Source organism: Lonchura striata, chromosome 25 (assembly GCF_046129695.1).
Source record: "Lonchura striata isolate bLonStr1 chromosome 25, bLonStr1.mat, whole genome shotgun sequence".
Lineage (NCBI taxonomy): Eukaryota > Metazoa > Chordata > Aves > Passeriformes > Estrildidae > Lonchura > Lonchura striata.
This window is the reverse complement of record NC_134627.1, coordinates 1,070,583-1,095,381: the sequence shown is the minus strand read 5'-3', so window position 1 is coordinate 1,095,381 and position 24,799 is coordinate 1,070,583.

Below are 24,799 nucleotides of genomic sequence, written 5' to 3'. Positions count from 1 at the left end.
GGAGAAAACTTCTGCCTGGGGTCCATCCTTCGATATAAGGATTCTTTGCAGTCAGGCCCCAGCCCTGTGCCAGGGGCCCCTGGGCACAACCTTTGGCCATTTTCCCTGGGAAAGAAAACTCACTAGTCCAGGTACCTGATGTCAGTTTGTAGGGCTCCCTTGGGTCTATCAGGGCAGCACAAGTATGAGATGGGGACAACTTCGGTCTGGGGTCCATCCTTCGATATAAGGATTCTTTACAGTGAGGTCCCAGCCCAGTGCCAGGGGCCCCTGGGCACATCCTTTGGCCATTTTCCCTGGGAAAGAAAACTCACTAGTCCAGGTACCTGATGTCAGTTTGTAGGGCTCCCTTGGGTCTATCAGGGCAGCACAAGTATGAGATGGGGACAATTTCAGTCTGGGGTCCATCCTTCGATATAAGGATTTTTTACATTCAGGTCCCAGCCCAGTGCCAGGGGCCCCTGGGCACATCCTTTGGCCATTTTCCCTAGGAAAGAAAACTCACCAGTCCAGGTTCCTGATGTCAGTTTCTACGCCTCCCTTGGGTCTATCAGGCAGCAGAAATTTGAGGAGATGACAACTTCGGTCTGGGGTCCATCCTTCGATATAAGGATTCTTTGCAGTCAGGGCCCAGCCCAGGGCCAGGGGCCCCAGGGCACATCCTTTGCCCATTTTCCCTAGGAAAGAAAATTTACCAGTCCAGGTTGCTGATGTCAGTTTGTAGGGCTCCCTTGGATCTATCAGGGCAGCACAACTTTGAGGAGGGGAGAACTTAGGTCTGGGGTCCATCCTTCAATATAAGGATTTTTTGCATTCAGGCCCCGGCCCAGGGCCAGGGGCCCCAGGGCACATCCTTTGGCAATTTTCCCTGGGAAAGAAAACTCACCAGTCCAGGTTGCTGATGTCAGTTTGTAGGGCTCACTTGGGTCTATCTGGGCAGCAGAAATTTGAGGAGGAGAAAATTTTGGTCTGGGATCTATCCTTCGATATAAGGATTTTTTGCATTCAGGTCCGAGCCCAGTGCCAGGGGCCCCAGGACACATCCTTTGGCCATCTTCTCTGGGAAAGAAAACTCACCAGTCCAGGTTGCTGATGTCAGTTTGTAGGGCTCCGTTGTGTCTATCACGGCAGCACAAGTGTGAGCAGGAGAAAACTTCTGCCTGGGGTCCATCCTTCGATATAAGGATTCTTTGCAGTCAGGCCCCAGCCCTGTGCCAGGGGCCCCTGGGCACAACCTTTGGCCATTTTCCCTGGGAAAGAAAACTCACTAGTCCAGGTACCTGATGTCAGTTTGTAGGGCTCCCTTGGGTCTATCAGGGCAGCACAAGTATGAGATGGGGACAACTTCGGTCTGGGGTCCATCCTTCGATATAAGGATTCTTTACAGTGAGGTCCCAGCCCAGTGCCAGGGGCCCCTGGGCACATCCTTTGGCCATTTTCCCTGGGAAAGAAAACTCACCAGTCCAGGTTGCTGATGTTAGTTTGCAGGGCTCCCTTGGGTCTATCAGGGCAGCAGAGTTTTCAGGAGGGGACAACTTCGGTTTGGGGTCCAAACTTTGATATAAGGATTGTTTGCAGTCAGGGCCCAGCCCAGGTCCAGGGGCCCCTGGGCACATCCTTTGGCCATTTTCCCTGGGAAAGAAAACTCACCAGTCCAGGTTCCTGATGTCAGTTTGTAGGGCTCCCTTGGGTCTATCAGGGCAGCAGAAGTATGAGATGGGGACAACGTTGGTCTGGGGTCCATCCTTCGATATAAGGATTTTTTGCAGTCAGGTTCCAGCCCAGTGCCCGGGGCCCCTGGGCACATCCTTTGGCCATTTTCCCTGGGAAAGAAAACTCACCAGTCCAGGCTCCTGATGTCAGTTTGTCGGGCTCCCTTGGGTCTATCAGGGCGCCAGAGGTTTCAGGAGGGGACAACTTCGGTTTGGGTTCCAAACTTCGATATAAGGATTCTTTGCAATCAGGTCCCAGCCCAGGGCCAGGGGCCCCTGGGCACATCCTTTGGCCATTTTCCCTGGGAAAGAAAACTCACCAGTCCAGGTTCCTGATGTCAGTTTGAAGGGCTCCCTTGGGTCTATCAGGGCAGCAGAAATTTCAGGAGGGGACAACTTTGGTCTGCGATCCATCCTTCAATATAGGGACTATTGGCATTCAGGGCCCAGACCAGGGCCAGGGGCCCCTGGGCACATCCTTTGGCCATTTTCCCTGGGAAAGAAAACTCACTAGTCCAGGTTGTTGATGCCAGTTTGAAGGCCTCCCTTGGGTCTATCAGGCAGCAGAAATTTGAGGAGATGACAACTTCGGTGTGGGGTCCATCCTTCGATATAAGGATTCTTTGCAGTCAGGGCCCAGCCCAGGGCCAGGGGCCCCAGGGCACATCCTTTGCCCATTTTCCCTAGGAAAGAAAATTTACCAGTCCAGGTTGCTGATGTCAGTTTGTAGGGCTCCCTTGGATCTATCAGGGCAGCACAACTTTGAGGAGGGGAGAACTTAGGTCTGGGGTCCATCCTTCAATATAAGGATTTTTTGCATTCAGGCCCCGGCCCAGGGCCAGGGGCCCCAGGGCACATCCTTTGGCAATTTTCCCTGGGAAAGAAAACTCACCAGTCCAGGTTGCTGATGTCAGTTTGTAGGGCTCACTTGGGTCTATCTGGGCAGCAGAAATTTGAGGAGGAGAAAATTTTGGTCTGGGATCTATCCTTCGATATAAGGATTTTTTGCATTCAGGTCCGAGCCCAGTGCCAGGGGCCCCAGGACACATCCTTTGGCCATCTTCTCTGGGAAAGAAAACTCACCAGTCCAGGTTGCTGATGTCAGTTTGTAGGGCTCCGTTGTGTCTATCACGGCAGCACAAGTGTGAGCAGGAGAAAACTTCTGCCTGGGGTCCATCCTTCGATATAAGGATTCTTTGCAGTCAGGCCCCAGCCCTGTGCCAGGGGCCCCTGGGCACAACCTTTGGCCATTTTCCCTGGGAAAGAAAACTCACTAGTCCAGGCACCTGATGTCAGTTTGTAGGGCTCCCTTGGGTCTATCAGGGCAGCACAAGTATGAGATGGGGACAACTTCGGTCTGGGGTCCATCCTTCGATATAAGGATTCTTTACAGTGAGGTCCCAGCCCAGTGCCAGGGGCCCCTGGGCACATCCTTTGGCCATTTTCCCTGGGAAAGAAAACTCACCAGTCCAGGTTGCTGATGTCAGTTTGTAGGGCTCCCTTGGGTCTATCAGGGCAGCAGAAGTATGAGATGGGGACAACGTTGGTCTGGGGTCCATCCTTCGATATAAGGATTTTTTGCAGTCAGGTTCCAGCCCAGTGCCCGGGGCCCCTGGGCACATCCTTTGGCCATTTTCCCTGGGAAAGAAAACTCACCAGTCCAGGCTCCTGATGTCAGTTTGTCGGGCTCCCTTGGGTCTATCAGGGCGCCAGAGGTTTCAGGAGGGGACAACTTCGGTTTGCGGTCCAAACTTCGATATAAGGATTCTTTGCAATCAGGTCCCAGCCCAGGGCCAGGGGCCCCTGGGCACATCCTTTGGCCATTTTCCCTGGGAAAGAAAACTCACCAGTCCAGGTTCCTGATGTCAGTTTGAAGGGCTCCCTTGGGTCTATCAGGGCAGCAGAAATTTCAGGAGGGGACAACTTTGGTCTGCGATCCATCCTTCAATATAGGGACTATTGGCATTCAGGGCCCAGACCAGGGCCAGGGGCCCCTGGGCACATCCTTTGGCCATTTTCCCTGGGAAAGAAAACTCACTAGTCCAGGTTGTTGATGCCAGTTTGTAGGGCTCCCTTGGCTTTATCCGGGCGGCAGAGTTTTTAGGAGGGGACAACTTCGGTGTGGGGTCCATCCTTCGATATAAGGATTCTTTGCAGTCAGGGCCCAGCCCAGGAACAGGGGCCCCTGGGCACATCCTTTGGCCATTTTCCCTGGGAAAGAAAACTCACCAGTCCAGGTTCCTGATGTCAATTTTTAGGGCTCCCTTGGGTCTATCAGGGCAGCACAAGTTTGAGGAGGGGACTGTCGCTGTGGGACACGTAAAAGCACAACGCAGACTTCTTGCTGCTTGTAAGGTAAAAAAAAGGATGTTTATTATCTGACTCTGTCTTTTATACCTTCCCAAGGGTGACATTGGATTGGAGAGTGAATGGGCCACCTCTCCAAAGACATTGGACAAACTACTAGTACATCAAATGTTCTCCACCCCCATAAAAGGATGTCACCAATACAATGTTTGCAGAAATTGTGTGGGAAAGTTCTCCAAAGGAATGTAAACTCAGAAGGCTTTTGGAAGTCTTAAGAATCAGGGTAACAGGGACAACTTCAGTATGCGATCCATCCTTCGATATAGGGATTCTTTGCATTCAGGTCCCAGCCCAGTGCCAGGGGCCCCAGGGCACATCCTTTGGCCATTTTCCCTGGGAAAGAAAACTCACCAGTCCAGGTTCCTGATGTTAGCTTGCATGGCTCCCTTGGGTCTATCAGGGCAGAAGAAATTTGAAGAGGGGACAACTTCGGTCTGCGATCCATCCTTCAATATAGAGACTATTTGCAGTCAGGGCCCAGCCCAGGGCCAGGGGCCCCTGGGCACATCCTTTGGCCATTTTCCCTGGGAAAGAAAATTCACCAGTCCAGGTTCCTGATGTCAGTTTGAAGGGCTCCCTTGGGTCTATCAGGGCAGCACAAGTTTCAGGAGGGGGCAAAATTGGTATGTGATCCATCCTTCGATATAAGGATACTTTGCAGCCAGGGCCTAGCCCAGGGCCAGTGGCCCCTGGGCACATACTTTGGCCATTTTCCCTGGAAAAGAAAATTCACCAGTCCAGGTTGCTGATGTCACTTTGTAGGGCTCCCTTGGGTCTATCAGGGCAGCACAAGTATGAGATGGGGACAACTTCGGTCTGGGGTCCATCCTTCAATATAAGGATTCTTTGCATTCATGCCCCAGCCCTGGGCCAGGGGCCCCTGGGCACATCCTTTGGCCATTTTCCCTGGGAAAGAAAACTCACCAGTCCAGGTTGCTGATGTCACTTTGTAGGGCTCCCTTGGGTCTATCAGGGCAGAAGAGGTTTCAGGAGGGGACAACTTCGGTCTGGGGTCCATCCTTCGATATAAGGATTTTTTGCAGTCAGGGCCCAGCCTAGGGCCAGGGGCCCCTGGGCACATCCTTTGGCCATTTTCCCTGGGAAAGAAAACTCACCAGTCCAGGTTCCTGATGTCAGTTTGTAGGGCTCCCTTGGGTCTATCAGGGCAGCACAAGTTTGAGGAGGGGACTGTCGCTGTGGGACACGTGAAAGCACAACGCAGACTTCTTGCTGCTTGTAAGGTAAAAGAAAGCATGTTTATTATCTGACTGTCTTTTATACCTTCCCAAGGGTGACATTGGATTGGAGAGTGAATGGGCCGCCTCTCCAAAGACATTGGACAAACTACTAGTACATCAAGTGTTCTCCACCCCCATAAAAGGATGTGAATAATATGTTGTTAACAGAAATTGTGTGGGAAAGTTCTCCAAAGGAATGTAAACTCAGACGGCTTTCGGAAGTCTTAAGAATCAGGGTAACAGGGACAACTTCAGTCTGCGATCCAGCCTTCGATATAAAGATTCTTTGCAGTCAGGACCCAGCCCAGTGGCAGGGCCCCCTGGGCACATCCTTTGCCCATTTTCCCTAGGAAAGAAAACTCACCAGTCCAGGTTGCTGATGTCAGTTTGTAGGGCTCACTTGGGTCTATCAGGGCAGGAGAAATTTGAGGAGGAGACAACTTTGGTCTGGGGTCCATCCTTCGATATAAGGATTGTTTGCAGTCAGGCCCCAGCCCAGTGCCAGGGGCCCCAGGACATAACCTTTGGACATCTTCCCTGGGAAAGAAAACTCACCAGTCCAGGTTGCTGATGTCAGTTTGTAGGGCTCCCTTGGGTCTATCAGGGCACCAGAGGTTTCAGGAGGGGACAACTTCGGTTTTAGGTCCAAACTTCGATATAAGGATTTTTTGCATTCAGGCCCCAGCCCAGTGCCAGGGGCCCCAGGGCACATCCTTTGGCCATTTTCCCTGGGAAAGAAAACTTACCAGTCCAGGTTCCTGATGTCAGTTTTAAGGGCTCCCTTGGCTCTATCAGGGCAGCAGAAATTTTAGGAGGGGACAACATTGGTCTGCGATCCATCCTTCAATATAGGGACTTTTGGCATTCAGGGCCCAGACCAGGGCCAGGGGCCCCTGGGCAGAACCTTTGGCCATTTTCCCTGGGAAAGAAAACTCAGAAGTCCAGGTTCCTGATGTCAGTTTGTAGGGCTCCCTTGGGTCTATCAGGGCAGCACAAGTATGAGATGGGGACACCGTCGGTCTGGGGTCCATCCTTCAATATAGGGATTTTTTGCAGTCTGGGCCCACCTCAGTGCCAGGGACCCCTGGGAACATCCTTTGGCTATTTTCCCTGGGAAAGGAAATTCAGCAGTCCAGGTTCCTGATGTTAGTTTGTAGGGCTCCCTTGGGTCTATCAGGGCAGCACAAGTTAGAGGAGGGGACAACTTTGGTCTGGGGTCCAAACTTCGATATAAGGATTTTTTGCATTCAGGGAACACCTCAATGCCAGGGGCCACAGGGCACATCCTTTGGCCATTTTCCTTGGGAAAGAATTATCCCCAGTCCAGGTTGCTGATGTCAGTTTGTAGGGCTCCCTTGGGTCTATCAGGGCAGCAGAGGTTTCAGTAGGGGACAACTTCGGTTTGGGGTCCAAACTTCGATATAAGGATTCTTTGCAATAAGGCCCCAGCCCAGGGCCAGGGGCCCCAGGGCACATCCTTTGGCCATTTTCCCTGGGAAAGAAAACTCACCAGTCCAGGTTCCTGATGTCAGTTTGTAGGGCTCCCTTGGCTTTATCAGGGCAGCAGAGTTTTCAGGAGGGGACAACTTCGGTGTGGGGTCCATCCTTCGATATAAGGATTCTTTGAGGTCAGGGCCCAGCCTAGGGCCAGGGGCCCCTGGGCACAAGCTTTGGCCATTTTCCCTGGGAAAGAAAACTCACTAGTCCAGGTTCCTGATGTCAGTTTGAAGGGCTCCCTTGGGTCTATCAGGGCAGCACAAGTTTGAGGAGGGGACTGTCGCTGTGGGACACGTGAAAGCACAACACAGACTTCTTGCTGCTTTTTAGGTAAAAAAAAGTATGTTTATTATCTGACTCTGTCTTTTATGCCTTCCCAAGGGTGACATTGGATTGGAGAGTGAATGGGCCACCTCTCCCAAGACATTGGACAAACTACTAGTACATCAATTGTTCCCCACGCCCATAAAAACTTGTGAACAATATGTTGTTTACAGAAATTGTGTGGGAAAGTTCTCCAAAGGAATGTAAACTCAGAAGGCTTTCGGAAGTCTTAAGAATCAGGGTGACAGGGACAACTTCAGTCTGCGATCCATCCTTCGATATAAGGATTCTTTGCAGTCAGGACCCAGCCCACGGCCAGAGGCCCCTGGGCACATCCTTTGGCCATTTTCCCTGGGAAAGAAAATTCACCAGTCCAGGTTGCTGATGTCACATCGTAGTGCTCCCTTGGGTCTATAAGGGCAGCACAAGTATGAGATGGGGACAATTTCAGTCTGGGGTCCATCCTTTGATATAAGGATTCTTTGAAGTCAGGTCCCAGCCCAGTGCCAGGGGCCCCTGGGCACATCCTTTGGCCATTTTCCCTGGGAAAGAAAACTCACCAGTCCAGGTTGCTGATGTCAGTTTGTAGGGCTCACTTGGGTCTATCAGGGCAGGAGAAATTTGAGGAGGAGACAACTTTGGTCTGTGATCCATCCTTCGATATAAGGATTCTTTGCAGTCAGGCCCCAGCCCAGTGCCAGGGGCCCCAGGACATAACCTTTGGACATCTTCCCTGGGAAAGAAATCTCACCAGTCCAGGTTCCTGATGTCAGTTTTTAGGGCTCCCTTGGGTCTATCAGGGCAGCACAAGTTTGAGGAGGGGAAAATTTCTGCCTGGGGTCCATCCTTTGATATAGGGATTCTTTGCAGTCAGGTGCCAGCCGAGGGCCAGGGGCCCCTGGGCACAACCTTTGGCCATTCTCCCTGGGAAAGAAAACTCACCAGTCCAGGTACCTGATGTCACTTCGTAGGGCTCCCTTGGGTCTATCTGGGCAGCACAAGTATGAGATGGGGACAACTTCGTTCTGGGGTCCATCCTTCGATATAAGGATTCTTTGCAGTGAGGTCCCAGCCCAGTGCCTTGGGCCCCTGGGCACATCCTTTGGCCATTTTCCCTGGGAAAGAAAACTCAGCAGTCCAGGTTCCTGATGTCACTTTGTAGAGCTCCCTTGGGTCTATCAGGGCAGCAAAAGTATGAGATGGGGACAACTTTGGTCTGGGGTCCATCCTTCGATATAAGGATTTTTTGCAGTCAGGTTCCAGCCCAGTGCCAGGGGCCCCTGGGCACATCCTTTGGCCATTTTCCCTAGGAAAGAAAACTCACCAGTCCAGGTTCCTGATGTCAGTTTGTAGGGCTCCCTTGGGTCTATCAGGGCACCAGAGGTTTCAGGAGGGGACAACTTCGGTTTTAGGTCCAAACTTCGATATAAGGATTCTTTGAGGTCAGGGCCCAGCCTAGGGCCAGGGGCCCCTGGGCACATCCTTTGGCCATTTTCCCTGGGAAAGAAAACTCACCAGTCCAGGTTCCTGATGTCAGTTTGTAGGGCTCCCTTGGGTCTATCAGGGCAGCACAAGTTTGAGGAGGGGACTGTCGCTGTGGGACACGTGAAAGGACAACGCAGACTTCTTGCTGCTTGTAAGGAGAAAAAAAGGATGTTTATTATCTGACTCTGTCTTTTATACCTTCCCAAGGGTGACATTGGATTGGAGAGTGAATGGGCCACCTCTCCAAAGACATTGGACAAACTACTAGTACATCAAGTGTTCTCCACCCCCATAAAAGGATGTCACCAATACGTTGTTTACAGAAATTGTGTAGGAAAGTTCTCCAAAGGAATGTAAACTCAGAAGGCTTTCGGAAGTCTTAAGAATCAGGGTAACAGGGAAAACTTCAGTCTGCGATCCATCCTTCGATATAAGGATTCTTTGCAGTCAGGACCCAGCCCACGGCCAGGGGCCCCTGGGCACATCCTTTGGCCATTTTCCCTGGGAAAGAAAATTCACCAGTCCAGGTTGCTGATGTCAGTTTGTAGGGCTCCCTTGGGTCTATCAGGGCAGCACAAGTATGAAATGGGGACAATTTCAGTCTGGGGTCTATCCTTTGATATAAGGATTTTTTGCAGTCAGGGCCCAGCCCAGGGCCAGGGCCCCCTGGAAACAGCCTTTGGCCATTTTCCCTAGGAAAGAAAACTCACCAGTCCAGGTTCCTGATGTCAGTTTCTAGGCCTCCCTTGCGTCTGTCAGGCAGGAGAGGTTTGAGGAGGGGACAACTTTTGTCTGGGGTCCATCCTTCGATATAAGGATTCTTTGCAATCAGGTCCCAGCCCAGGGCTAGGGACCCCTGGAAACATCCTTTGGCCATTTTCCCTGGGAAAGAAAAGTCACCAGTCCAGGTTCCTGATGTCAGTTTTTCGGGCTCCCTTGGGTCTATCAGGGCAGCAGAAATTTAAGGAGGGGACAACTTCAGTCTGCGATCCATCCTTCGATATAAGGATTCTTTGCAATCAGGGTCCAGCCCAGGGCCAGGGGCCCCAGGGCACATCCTTTGGCCATTTTCCCTGGGAAAGAAAACTTACCAGTCCAGGTTGCTGATGTCACTTTGTAGGACTCCCTTGGGTCTATCAGGGCAGCACAACTTTGAGGAGGGGAGAACTTTCGTCTGCGATCCATCCTTCGATATAAGGAATCTTTGTAGTCAGGTCCCTGGCCAGTGCCAGCGGCCCCTGGGCACATCCTTTGGACATTTTCCCTGGGAAAGAAAACTCACTAGTCCAGGTACCAGATGTCACTTTGTAGGGCTCCCTTGGGTCTATCAGGGCAGCACATGTATGAGATGGGGACAACTTCGGTCTGGGGTCTATGCTTCAATATAAGGATTTTTTGCAGTCAGGTTCCAACCCAGTGCCAGGGGACCCAGGGCACACCCTTTGGCCATTTTCCCTGGGAAAGAAGACTCACCAGTCCAGGTTCCTGATGTCAGTTTGTAGGGCTTCCTTGGGTCTATGTGGACAGCAGAAATTTGAGGAGGGGACAACTTTGGTCTGCGATCCATCCTTCAATATAGGGACTATTTGCAGTCAGGTTCCAGCCCAGGGCCAGGGGCCCCTGGGCACAATCTTTAGCCATTCTCCCTGGGAAAGAAAACTCACTAGTCCAGGTACCTCATGTCACTTTGTAGGGCTCCCTTGGGTCTATCAGGGCAGCAGAAATTTGAGATGGGGACAATTTCGGTCTGGGTTCCATCCTTCGATATAAGGATTCTTTGCAATCAGGTCCCAGCCCAGGGCCAGGGGCCCCGGGGCATATCCTTTGGCCATTTTCCCTGGGAAAGAAAACTCACCAGTCCAGGTTCCTGATGTCAGTTTGTAGGGCTCCCTTGGGTCTATCAGGGCAGCACAAGTTTGAGGAAAGGACAAAATTGGTATGTGATCCATCCTTCGATGTAAGGATTGTTTGCATTCAGGATTGAGCCCAGGGCCAGGGGCCCCAGGGCACATCCTTTGGCCATTTTCCCTGGAAAAGAAAACTCACCAGTCCAGGTTCCTGATGTCAGTTTGTAGGGCTCCCTTGGGTCTATCAGGGCAGCAGAAGTATGAGATGGGGACAACGTCGGTCTGGGGTCCATCCTTCGATATAGGGATTTTTTGCAGTCAGGGCCCAGCTCAGTGCCAGGGACCCCTGGGAACATCCTTTGGCTATTTTCCCTGGGAAAGGAAATTGAGCAGTCCAGATTCCTGATGTTAGTTTGGGTCTATCAGGGCAGCAGAGGTTTCAGGAAGGGACAACTTCGGTTTGGGGTCCAAACTTCGATATAAGTATTCTTTGCAGTCAGGCCCCAGCCCAGGGCCACGGGCCCCAGGGCACATGCTTTGGCCATTTTCCCTGGGAAAGAAAACTCACCAGCCCAGGTTTGTGATGTCAGTTTGTAGGGCTCCCTTGGCTTTATCAGTGCAGCATAGTTTTCAGGAGGGGACAACTTCGGTGTGGGGTCCATCCTTCGATATAAGGATTCTTTGAGGTGAGGGCCCAGCCTAGGGCCAGGGGCCCCTGGGCACATCCTTTGGTCATTTTCCCTGGGAAAGAAAACTCACCAGTCCAGGTTGCTGATGTCAGTTTGTAGGGCTCCCTTGGGTCTATTCAGGGCAGCACAACATTGAGGAGGGGACAACTTCGGTCTGCGATCCATCCTTCGATATAAGGATTATTCGCAGTCAGGCCCCAGGCCGGGGTCAGGGACCCCTTAGCACATCCTTTGGCCATTTTCCCTGGGAAAGAAAACTCACCAGTCCAGGTTGCTGATGTCAGTTTGTAGGGCTCCCTTGGGTCTATCAGGGCAGCACAACTTTGAGGAGGGGACAACTTCGGTCTGGGGTCCATCCTTCGATATAAGGATTTTTTGCAGTCAGGGCCCACCCCAGTGCCAGGGGCCCCTGGGCACATGCTTTGGCCATTTTCCCTGGGAAAGAAAACTCACCAGTCCAGGTTCCTGATGTCAGTTTGTAGGGCTCCCTTGGCTTTATCAGGGCAGCAGAGTTTTCAGGAGGGGACAACTTCGGTGTGGGGTCCATCCTTCGATATAAGGATTCTTTGAGGTCAGGGCCCAGCCTAGGGCCAGGGGCCCCTGGGCACAAGCTTTGGCCATTTTCCCTGGGAAAGAAAACTCACTAGTCCAGGTTCCTGATGTCAGTTTGAAGGGCTCCCTTGGGTCTATCAGGGCAGCACAAGTTTGAGGAGGGGACTGTCGCTGTGGGACACGTGAAAGCACAACACAGACTTCTTGCTGCTTTTTAGGTAAAAAAAAGTATGTTTATTATCTGACTCTGTCTTTTATGCCTTCCCAAGGGTGACATTGGATTGGAGAGTGAATGGGCCACCTCTCCCAAGACATTGGACAAACTACTAGTACATCAATTGTTCCCCACGCCCATAAAAACTTGTGAACAATATGTTGTTTACAGAAATTGTGTGGGAAAGTTCTCCAAAGGAATGTAAACTCAGAAGGCTTTCGGAAGTCTTAAGAATCAGGGTGACAGGGACAACTTCAGTCTGCGATCCATCCTTCGATATAAGGATTCTTTGCAGTCAGGACCCAGCCCACGGCCAGAGGCCCCTGGGCACATCCTTTGGCCATTTTCCCTGGGAAAGAAAATTCACCAGTCCAGGTTGCTGATGTCACATCGTAGTGCTCCCTTGGGTCTATAAGGGCAGCACAAGTATGAGATGGGGACAATTTCAGTCTGGGGTCCATCCTTTGATATAAGGATTCTTTGAAGTCAGGTCCCAGCCCAGTGCCAGGGGCCCCTGGGCACATCCTTTGGCCATTTTCCCTGGGAAAGAAAACTCACCAGTCCAGGTTGCTGATGTCAGTTTGTAGGGCTCACTTGGGTCTATCAGGGCAGGAGAAATTTGAGGAGGAGACAACTTTGGTCTGTGATCCATCCTTCGATATAAGGATTGTTTGCAGTCAGGCCCCAGCCCAGTGCCAGGGGCCCCAGGACATAACCTTTGGACATCTTCCCTGGGAAAGAAATCTCACCAGTCCAGGTTCCTGATGTCAGTTTTTAGGGCTCCCTTGGGTCTATCAGGGCAGCACAAGTTTGAGGAGGGGAAAATTTCTGCCTGGGGTCCATCCTTTGATATAGGGATTCTTTGCAGTCAGGTGCCAGCCGAGGGCCAGGGGCCCCTGGGCACAACCTTTGGCCATTCTCCCTGGGAAAGAAAACTCACCAGTCCAGGTACCTGATGTCACTTCGTAGGGCTCCCTTGGGTCTATCTGGGCAGCACAAGTATGAGATGGGGACAACTTCGTTCTGGGGTCCATCCTTCGATATAAGGATTCTTTGCAGTGAGGTCCCAGCCCAGTGCCTTGGGCCCCTGGGCACATCCTTTGGCCATTTTCCCTGGGAAAGAAAACTCAGCAGTCCAGGTTCCTGATGTCACTTTGTAGAGCTCCCTTGGGTCTATCAGGGCAGCAAAAGTATGAGATGGGGACAACTTTGGTCTGGGGTCCATCCTTCGATATAAGGATTTTTTGCAGTCAGGTTCCAGCCCAGTGCCAGGGGCCCCTGGGCACATCCTTTGGCCATTTTCCCTAGGAAAGAAAACTCACCAGTCCAGGTTCCTGATGTCAGTTTGTAGGGCTCCCTTGGGTCTATCAGGGCACCAGAGGTTTCAGGAGGGGACAACTTCGGTTTTAGGTCCAAACTTCGATATAAGGATTCTTTGAGGTCAGGGCCCAGCCTAGGGCCAGGGGCCCCTGGGCACATCCTTTGGCCATTTTCCCTGGGAAAGAAAACTCACCAGTCTAGGTTCCTGATGTCAGTTTGTAGGGCTCCCTTGGGTCTATCAGGGCAGCACAAGTTTGAGGAGGGGACTGTCGCTGTGGGACACGTGAAAGGACAACGCAGACTTCTTGCTGCTTGTAAGGAGAAAAAAAGGATGTTTATTATCTGACTCTGTCTTTTATACCTTCCCAAGGGTGACATTGGATTGGAGAGTGAATGGGCCACCTCTCCAAAGACATTGGACAAACTACTAGTACATCAAGTGTTCTCCACCCCCATAAAAGGATGTCACCAATACGTTGTTTACAGAAATTGTGTAGGAAAGTTCTCCAAAGGAATGTAAACTCAGAAGGCTTTCGGAAGTCTTAAGAATCAGGGTAACAGAGACAACTTCAGTCTGCGATCCATCCTTCGATATAAGGATTCTTTGCAGTCAGGACCCAGCCCACGGCCAGGGGCCCCTGGGCACATCCTTTGGCCATTTTCCCTGGGAAAGAAAATTCACCAGTCCAGGTTGCTGATGTCAGTTTGTAGGGCTCCCTTGGGTCTATCAGGGCAGCACAAGTATGAAATGGGGACAATTTCAGTCTGGGGTCTATCCTTTGATATAAGGATTTTTTGCAGTCAGGGCCCAGCCCAGGGCCAGGGCCCCCTGGAAACATCCTTTGGCCATTTTCCCTAGGAAAGAAAACTCACCAGTCCAGGTTCCTGATGTCAGTTTCTAGGCCTCCCTTGCGTCTGTCAGGCAGGAGAGGTTTGAGGAGGGGACAACTTTTGTCTGGGGTCCATCCTTCGATATAAGGATTCTTTGCAATCAGGTCCCAGCCCAGGGCTAGGGACCCCTGGAAACATCCTTTGGCCATTTTCCCTGGGAAAGAAAAGTCACCAGTCCAGGTTCCTGATGTCAGTTTTTCGGGCTCCCTTGGGTCTATCAGGGCAGCAGAAATTTAAGGAGGGGACAACTTCAGTCTGCGATCCATCCTTCGATATAAGGATTCTTTGCAATCAGGGTCCAGCCCAGGGCCAGGGGCCCCAGGGCACATCCTTTGGCCATTTTCCCTGGGAAAGAAAACTCACTAGTCCAGGTACCAGATGTCACTTTGTAGGGCTCCCTTGGGTCTATCAGGGCAGCACATGTATGAGATGGGGACAACTTCGGTCTGGGGTCTATGCTTCAATATAAGGATTTTTTGCAGTCAGGTTCCAACCCAGTGCCAGGGGACCCAGGGCACACCCTTTGGCCATTTTCCCTGGGAAAGAAGACTCACCAGTCCAGGTTCCTGATGTCAGTTTGTAGGGCTTCCTTGGGTCTATGTGGACAGCAGAAATTTGAGGAGGGGACAACTTTGGTCTGCGATCCATCCTTCAATATAGGGACTATTTGCAGTCAGGTTCCAGCCCAGGGCCAGGGGCCCCTGGGCACAATCTTTAGCCATTCTCCCTGGGAAAGAAAACTCACTAGTCCAGGTACCTCATGTCACTTTGTAGGGCTCCCTTGGGTCTATCAGGGCAGCAGAAATTTGAGATGGGGACAATTTCGGTCTGGGTTCCATCCTTCGATATAAGGATTCTTTGCAATCAGGTCCCAGCCCAGGGCCAGGGGCCCCGGGGCATATCCTTTGGCCATTTTCCCTGGGAAAGAAAACTCACCAGTCCAGGTTCCTGATGTCAGTTTGTAGGGCTCCCTTGGGTCTATCAGGGCAGCACAAGTTTGAGGAAAGGACAAAATTGGTATGTGATCCATCCTTCGATGTAAGGATTGTTTGCATTCAGGATTGAGCCCAGGGCCAGGGGCACCTAGGCACATCCTTTGGCCATTTTCCCTGGAAAAGAAAACTCACCAGTCCAGGTTCCTGATGTCAGTTTGTAGGGCTCCCTTGGGTCTATCAGGGCAGCACAAGTATGAGATGGGGACAACGTCGGTCTGGGGTCCATCCTTCGATATAGGGATTTTTTGCAGTCAGGGCCCAGCTCAGTGCCAGGGACCCCTGGGAACATCCTTTGGCTATTTTCCCTGGGAAAGGAAATTCAGCAGTCCAGATTCCTGATGTTAGTTTGGGTCTATCAGGGCAGCAGAGGTTTCAGGAAGGGACAACTTCGGTTTGGGGTCCAAACTTCGATATAAGTATTCTTTGCAGTCAGGCCCCAGCCCAGGGCCACGGGCCCCAGGGCACATGCTTTGGCCATTTTCCCTGGGAAAGAAAACTCACCAGCCCAGGTTTGTGATGTCAGTTTGTAGGGCTCCCTTGGCTTTATCAGTGCAGCATAGTTTTCAGGAGGGGACAACTTCGGTGTGGGGTCCATCCTTCGATATAAGGATTCTTTGAGGTGAGGGCCCAGCCTAGGGCCAGGGGCCCCTGGGCACATCCTTTGGTCATTTTCCCTGGGAAAGAAAACTCACCAGTCCAGGTTGCTGATGTCAGTTTGTAGGGCTCCCTTGGGTGTATCAGGGCAGCACAACATTGAGGAGGGGACAACTTCGGTCTGCGATCCATCCTTCGATATAAGGATTATTCGCAGTCAGGCCCCAGGCCGGGGTCAGGGACCCCTTAGCACATCCTTTGGCCATTTTCCCTGGGAAAGAAAACTCACCAGTCCAGGTTGCTGATGTCAGTTTGTAGGGCTCCCTTGGGTCTATCAGGGCAGCACAACTTTGAGGAGGGGACAACTTCGGTCTGGGGTCCATTCTTCGAAATAAGGATTTTTTGCATTCAGGCCCCAGTCCAGTGCCAGGGGCCCCTGGGCACATGCTTTGGCCATTTTCCCTGGGAAAGAAAACTCACCAGTCCAGGTTGCTGATGTCAGTTTGTAGGCCTCCCTTGGGTCTATCAGGGCAGCACAACTTTGAGGAGGGGACAACTTCGGTCTGGGGTCCATCCTTCGATATAAGGATTCTTTGCATTCAGGCCCCAGCCCAGTGCCAGGGGCCCCTGGGCACATCCTTTGGCCATTTTCCCTGGGAAAGAAAATTCACCAGTCCAGGTTGCTGATGTCAGTTTGTAGGGCTCCCTTGGGTCTATCAGGGCAGCACAACTTTGAGGAGGGGACAACTTCGGTTGGGGGTCCAAACTTTGATGTAAGGATTCTCTGCAGTCAGGTCCCAGCCCTGTGCTTGGGGCCCCTGGGCACATGCTTTGGCCATTTTCCCTGGGAAAGAAAACTCACCAGTCCAGGTTCCTGATGTCACTTTGTAGGGCTCCCTTGGGTCTATCTGGGAGGCAGAAATTTGAGGAGGGGACAACTTTGGTCTGCGAACCATCCTTCGATATAGGGATTATTTGTATTCAGGCCCCAGTCCAGTGCCAGGAGCCCCTGGGCACATCCTTTGGCCATTTTCCCTGGGAAAGAAAATTCACCAGTCCAGGTTGCTGATGTCAGTTTTTAGGGCTCCCTTGGGTCTATCAGGGCAGCACAACTTTGAGGAGGGGACAAGTTCGGTCTGTCATCCATCCTTCGATATAAGGATATTTTGCAGTCAGGTCCGAGCCCAGTGCCAGGGGCCCCTGGGCACATCCTTTGGCCATTTTTTCTGGGAAAGAAAACTCACCAGTCCAGGTTCCTGATGTCAGTTTGTAGGGCTCCCTTGGGTCTATCAGGGCAGCACAAGTATGAGATGGGGACAACTTCAGTCTGCGATCCATCCTTCGATATAAGGATTATTTGCATTCAGGCCCCAGCCCAGTGCCAGGGGCCCCTGGGCACATCCTTTGGCCATTTTCCCTGGGAAAGAAAATTCACCAGTCCAGGTTGCTGATGTCAGTTTGTAGGGCTCCCTTGGGTCTATCTGGGAGGCAGAAATTTGAGGAGGGGACAACTTCGGTCTGTGATCCATTCTTCTATATAAGGATTTTTTGCATTCAGGCCCCAGCCCGGGGTCAGGGGCTCCTGGGCACATCCTTTGGCCATTTTCCCTGGGAAAGAAAACTCACCAGTCCAGGTTCCTGATGTCAGTTTCTAGGGCTCCCTTGGGTCTATCAGGGCAGCACAAGTATGAGATGGGGACAATTTCGGTCTGCGATCCATCCTTCGATATAAGGATTCTTTGCATTCAGGCCCCAGCCCGGGGCCAAGGGCCCCTGGGCACATCCTTTGGCCATTTTCCCTGGGAAAGAAAACTCACCTGTCCAGGTTGCTGATGTCAGTTTCTAGGGCTCCCTTGGGTCTATCAGGGCAGCACAACTTTGAGGAGGGGACAACTTCGGTCTGGGGTCCATCCTTCGATATAAGGATTTTTTGCAGTCAGGCCCCAGCCCAGTGCCAGGGGCCCCTGGGCACATCCTTTGGCCATTTTCCCTGGGAAAGAAAACTCACCAGTCCAGGTTGCTGATGTCACTTTGTAGGGCTCCCTTGGGTCTATCTGGGAGGCAGAAATTTGAGGAGGGGACAACTTTGGTCTGCGAACCATCCTTTGATATAGGGATTATTTGCATTCAGGCCCCAGTCCAGTGCCAGGGGCCCCTGGGCACATCCTTTGGCCATTTTCCCTGGGAAAGAAAATTCACCAGTCCAGGTTCCTGATGTCAGTTTGTAGGGCTCCCTTGGGTCCATCAGGGCAGCACAAGTATGAGATGGGGACAACTTCAGTCTGCGATCCATCCTTCGATATAAGGATTCTTTGCATTCAGGCCCCAGCCCGGGGCCAGGGGCCCCTGGGCACATCCTTTGGCCATTTTCCCTGGGAAATACAACTCACCAGTCCAGGTTGCTGATGTCAGTTTGTAGGGCTCCCTTGGGTCTATCAGGGCAGCAGAAGTTTGAGGAGGGGACAACTTCGGTCTGGGGTCCATCCATCGATATAAGGATTTTTTGCAGTCAGGCCCCAGCCCAGTGCCAGGGGCCCCTGGGCACATCCTTTGGCCATTTTCCCTGGGAAAGAAAACTCACCAGTCCAGGTTGCTGATGTCAGTTTGTAGGGCTCCCTTGGGTCTATCAGGGCAGCACAACTTTGAGGAGGGGATAACTTCGGTCTGCGGTCCATTCTTCGATATATGGAGTTTTTGCAGTCCAGTCTCAGCCCAGTTCCAACAGCCCCTGGGCACATCCTTTGGCCATTTTCCCTGGGAAAGAAAACTCACCAGTCCAGGTTGCTGATGTCAGTTTGTAGGGCTCCCTTGGGTCTATCAGGGCAGCACAACTTTGAGGAGGGGACAACTTCGGTCTGGGGTCCATCCTTCGATATAAGGATTTTTTGCAGTCAGGGCCCACCCCAGTGCCAGGGGCCCCTGGGCACATGCTTTGGCCATTTTCCCTGGGAAAGAAAACTCACCAGTCCAGGTTCCTGATGTCAGTTTGTAGGGCTCCCTTGGCTTTATCAGGGCAGCAGAGTTTTCAGGAGGGGACAACTTCGGTGTGGGGTCCATCCTTCGATATAAGGATTCTTTGAGGTCAGGGCCCAGCCTAGGGCCAGGGGCCCCTGGGCACAAGCTTTGGCCATTTTCCCTGGGAAAGAAAACTCACTAGTCCAGGTTCCTGATGTCAGTTTGAAGGGCTCCCTTGGGTCTATCAGGGCAGCACAAGTTTGAGGAGGGGACTGTCGCTGTGGGACACGTGAAAGCACAACACAGACTTCTTGCTGCTTTTTAGGTAAAAAAAAGTATGTTTATTATCTGACTCTGTCTTTTATGCCTTCCCAAGGGTGACATTGGATTGGAGAGTGAATGGGCCACCTCTCCCAAGACATTGGACAAACTACTAGTACATCAATTGTTCCCCACGCCCATAAAAACTTGTGAACAATATGTTGTTTACAGAAATTGTGTGGGAAAGTTCTCCAAAGGAATGTAAACTCAGAAGGCTTTCGGAAGTCTTAAGAATCAGGGTGACAGGGACAACTTCAGTCTGCGATCCATCCTTCGATATAAGGATTCTTTGCAGTCAGGACCCAGCCCACGGCCAGAGGCCCCTGGGCACATCCTTTGGCCATTTTCCCTGGGAAAGAAAATTCACCAGTCCAGGTTGCTGATGTCACATCGTAGTGCTCCCTTGGGTCTATAAGGGCAGCACAAGTATGAGATGGGGACAATTTCAGTCTGGGGTCCATCCTTTGATATAAGGATTCTTTGAAGTCAGGTCCCAGCCCAGTGCCAGGGGCCCCTGGGCACATCCTTTGGCCATTTTCCCTGGGAAAGAAAACTCACCAGTCCAGGTTGCTGATGTCAGTTTGTAGGGCTCACTTGGGTCTATCAGGGCAGGAGAAATTTGAGGAGGAGACAACTTTGGTCTGTGATCCATCCTTCGATATAAGGATTGTTTGCAGTCAGGCCCCAGCCCAGTGCCAGGGGCCCCAGGACATAACCTTTGGACATCTTCCCTGGGAAAGAAATCTCACCAGTCCAGGTTCCTGATGTCAGTTTTTAGGGCTCCCTTGGGTCTATCAGGGCAGCACAAGTTTGAGGAGGGGAAAATTTCTGCCTGGGGTCCATCCTTTGATATAAGGATTCTTTGCTGTCAGGCCCCAGCCCAGTGCCAGGGGCCCCTGGGCACAACCTTTGGCCATTCTCCCTGGGAAAGAAAACTCACCAGTCCAGGTACCTGATGTCACTTTGTAGGGCTCCCTTGGGTCTATCTGGGCAGCACAAGTATGAGATGGGGACAACTTCGTTCTGGGGTCCATCCTTCGATATAAGGATTCTTTGCAGTGAGGTCCCAGCCCAGTGCCTTGGGCCCCTGGGCACATCCTTTGGCCATTTTCCCTGGGAAAGAAAACTCAGCAGTCCAGGTTCCTGATGTCACTTTGTAGAGCTCCCTTGGGTCTATCAGGGCAGCAAAAGTATGAGATGGGGACAACTTTGGTCTGGGGTCCATCCTTCGATATAAGGATTTTTTGCAGTCAGGTTCCAGCCCAGTGCCAGGGGCCCCTGGGCACATCCTTTGGCCATTTTCCCTAGGAAAGAAAACTCACCAGTCCAGGTTCCTGATGTCAGTTTGTAGGGCTCCCTTGGGTCTATCAGGGCACCAGAGGTTTCAGGAGGGGACAACTTCGGTTTTAGGTCCAAACTTCGATATAAGGATTCTTTGAGGTCAGGGCCCAGCCTAGGGCCAGGGGCCCCTGGGCACATCCTTTGGCCATTTTCCCTGGGAAAGAAAACTCACCAGTCTAGGTTCCTGATGTCAGTTTGTAGGGCTCCCTTGGGTCTATCAGGGCAGCACAAGTTTGAGGAGGGGACTGTCGCTGTGGGACACGTGAAAGGACAACGCAGACTTCTTGCTGCTTGTAAGGAGAAAAAAAGGATGTTTATTATCTGACTCTGTCTTTTATACCTTCCCAAGGGTGACATTGGATTGGAGAGTGAATGGGCCACCTCTCCAAAGACATTGGACAAACTACTAGTACATCAAGTGTTCTCCACCCCCATAAAAGGATGTCACCAATACGTTGTTTACAGAAATTGTGTAGGAAAGTTCTCCAAAGGAATGTAAACTCAGAAGGCTTTCGGAAGTCTTAAGAATCAGGGTAACAGAGACAACTTCAGTCTGCGATCCATCCTTCGATATAAGGATTCTTTGCAGTCAGGACCCAGCCCACGGCCAGGGGCCCCTGGGCACATCCTTTGGCCATTTTCCCTGGGAAAGAAAATTCACCAGTCCAGGTTGCTGATGTCAGTTTGTAGGGCTCCCTTGGGTCTATCAGGGCAGCACAAGTATGAAATGGGGACAATTTCAGTCTGGGGTCTATCCTTTGATATAAGGATTTTTTGCAGTCAGGGCCCAGCCCAGGGCCAGGGCCCCCTGGAAACATCCTTTGGCCATTTTCCCTAGGAAAGAAAACTCACCAGTCCAGGTTCCTGATGTCAGTTTCTAGGCCTCCCTTGCGTCTGTCAGGCAGGAGAGGTTTGAGGAGGGGACAACTTTTGTCTGGGGTCCATCCTTCGATATAAGGATTCTTTGCAATCAGGTCCCAGCCCAGGGCTAGGGACCCCTGGAAACATCCTTTGGCCATTTTCCCTGGGAAAGAAAAGTCACCAGTCCAGGTTCCTGATGTCAGTTTTTCGGGCTCCCTTGGGTCTATCAGGGCAGCAGAAATTTAAGGAGGGGACAACTTCAGTCTGCGATCCATCCTTCGATATAAGGATTCTTTGCAATCAGGGTCCAGCCCAGGGCCAGGGGCCCCAGGGCACATCCTTTGGCCATTTTCCCTGGGAAAGAAAACTCACTAGTCCAGGTACCAGATGTCACTTTGTAGGGCTCCCTTGGGTCTATCAGGGCAGCACATGTATGAGATGGGGACAACTTCGGTCTGGGGTCTATGCTTCAATATAAGGATTTTTTGCAGTCAGGTTCCAACCCAGTGCCAGGGGACCCAGGGCACACCCTTTGGCCATTTTCCCTGGGAAAGAAGACTCACCAGTCCAGGTTCCTGATGTCAGTTTGTAGGGCTTCCTTGGGTCTATGTGGACAGCAGAAATTTGAGGAGGGGACAACTTTGGTCTGCGATCCATCCTTCAATATAGGGACTATTTGCAGTCAGGTTCCAGCCCAGGGCCAGGGGCCCCTGGGCACAATCTTTAGCCATTCTCCCTGGGAAAGAAAACTCACTAGTCCAGGTACCTCATGTCACTTTGTAGGGCTCCCTTGGGTCTATCAGGGCAGCACATGTATGAGATGGGGACAACTTCGGTCTGGGGTCTATGCTTCAATATAAGGATTTTTTGCAGTCAGGTTCCAACCCAGTGCCAGGGGACCCAGGGCACACCCTTTGGCCATTTTCCCTGGGAAAGAAGACTCACCAGTCCAGGTTCCTGATGTCAGTTTGTAGGGCTTCCTTGGGTCTATGTGGACAGCAGAAATTTGAGGAGGGGACAACTTTGGTCTGCGATCCATCCTTCAATATAGGGACTATTTGCAGTCAGGTTCCAGCCCAGGGCCAGGGGCCCCTGGGCACAATCTTTAGCCATTCTCCCTGGGAAAGAAAACTCACTAGTCCAGGTACCTCATGTCACTTTGTAGGGCTCCCTTGGGTCTATCAGGGCAGCAGAAATTTGAGATGGGGACAATTTCGGTCTGGGTTCCATCCTTCGATATAAGGATTCTTTGCAATCAGGTCCCAGCCCAGGGCCAGGGGCCCCGGGGCATATCCTTTGGCCATTTTCCCTGGGAAAGAAAACTCACCAGTCCAGGTTCCTGATGTCAGTTTGTAGGGCTCCCTTGGGTCTATCAGGGCAGCACAAGTTTGAGGAAAGGACAAAATTGGTATGTGATCCATCCTTCGATGTAAGGATTGTTTGCATTCAGGATTGAGCCCAGGGCCAGGGGCACCTAGGCACATCCTTTGGCCATTTTCCCTGGAAAAGAAAACTCACCAGTCCAGGTTCCTGATGTCAGTTTGTAGGGCTCCCTTGGGTCTATCAGGGCAGCACAAGTATGAGATGGGGACAACGTCGGTCTGGGGTCCATCCTTCGATATAGGGATTTTTTGCAGTCAGGGCCCAGCTCAGTGCCAGGGACCCCTGGGAACATCCTTTGGCTATTTTCCCTGAGAAAGGAAATTCAGCAGTCCAGATTCCTGATGTTAGTTTGGGTCTATCAGGGCAGCAGAGGTTTCAGGAAGGGACAACTTCGGTTGGGGGTCCAAACTTCGATATAAGTATTCTTTGCAGTCAGGCCCCAGCCCAGGGCCACGGGCCCCAGGGCACATGCTTTGGCCATTTTCCCTGGGAAAGAAAACTCACCAGCCCAGGTTTGTGATGTCAGTTTGTAGGGCTCCCTTGGCTTTATCAGTGCAGCATAGTTTTCAGGAGGGGACAACTTCGGTGTGGGGTCCATCCTTCGATATAAGGATTCTTTGAGGTGAGGGCCCAGCCTAGGGCCAGGGGCCCCTGGGCACATCCTTTGGTCATTTTCCCTGGGAAAGAAAACTCACCAGTCCAGGTTGCTGATGTCAGTTTGTAGGGCTCCCTTGGGTGTATCAGGGCAGCACAACATTGAGGAGGGGACAACTTCGGTCTGCGATCCATCCTTCGATATAAGGATTATTCGCAGTCAGGCCCCAGGCCGGGGTCAGGGACCCCTTAGCACATCCTTTGGCCATTTTCCCTGGGAAAGAAAACTCACCAGTCCACGTTGCTGATGTCAGTTTGTAGGGCTCCCTTGGGTCTATCAGGGCAGCACAACTTTGAGGAGGGGACAACTTCGGTCTGGGGTCCATCCTTCGATATAAGGATTTTTTGCAGTCAGGGCCCACCCCAGTGCCAGGGGCCCCTGGGCACATGCTTTGGCCATTTTCCCTGGGAAAGAAAACTCACCAGTCCAGGTTGCTGATGTCAGTTTGTAGGCCTCCCTTGGGTCTATCTGGGCAGCACAACTTTGAGGAGGGGACAACTTCGGTCTGGGGTCCATCCTTCGATATAAGGATTCTTCGCAGTCAGGCCCCAGCCCAGTGCCAGGGGCCCCTGGGCACATCCTTTGGCCATTTTCCCTGGGAAAGAAAATTCACCAGTCCAGGTTGCTGATGTCAGTTTGTAGGGCTCCCTTGGGTCTATTAGGGCAGCGCAACTTTGAGGAGGGGACAACTTCGGTTGGGGGTCCAAACTTTGATGTAAGGATTCTCTGCAGTCAGGTCCCAGCCCTGCGCTTGGGGCCCCTGGGCACATGCTTTGGCCATTTTCCCTGGGAAAGAAAACTCACCAGTCCAGGTTCCTGATGTCACTTTGTAGGGCTCCCTTGGGTCTATCTGGGAGGCAGAAATTTGAGGAGGGGACAACTTTGGTCTGCGAACCATCCTTCGATATAGGGATTATTTGTATTCAGGCCCCAGCCCAGTGCCAGGGGCCCCTGGGCACATCCTTTGGCCATTTTCCCTGGGAAAGAAAACTCACCAGTCCAGGTTGCTGATGTCAGTTTGTAGGGCTCCCTTGGGTCTATCAGGGCAGCACAACTTTGAGGAGGGGACAAGTTCGGTCTGTCATCCATCCTTCGATATAAGGATATTTTGCAGTCAGGTCCGAGCCCAGTGCCAGGGGCCCCTGGGCACATCCTTTGGCCATTTTTTCTGGGAAAGAAAACTCACCAGTCCAGGTTCCTGATGTCAGTTTGTAGGGCTCCCTTGGGTCTATCAGGGCAGCACAAGTATGAGATGGGGACAACTTCAGTCTGCGATCCATCCTTCGATATAAGGATTATTTGCATTCAGGCCCCAGCCCAGTGCCAGGGGCCCCTGGGCACATCCTTTGGCCATTTTCCCTGGGAAAGAAAATTCACCAGTCCAGGTTGCTGATGTCAGTTTGTAGGGCTCCCTTGGGTCTATCTGGGCAGCACAACTTTGAGGAGGGGACAACTTCGGTCTGTGATCCATTCTTTGATATAAGGATTTTTTGCATTCAGGCCCCAGCCCGGGGTCAGGGGCTCCTGGGCACATCCTTTGGCCATTTTCCCTGGGAAA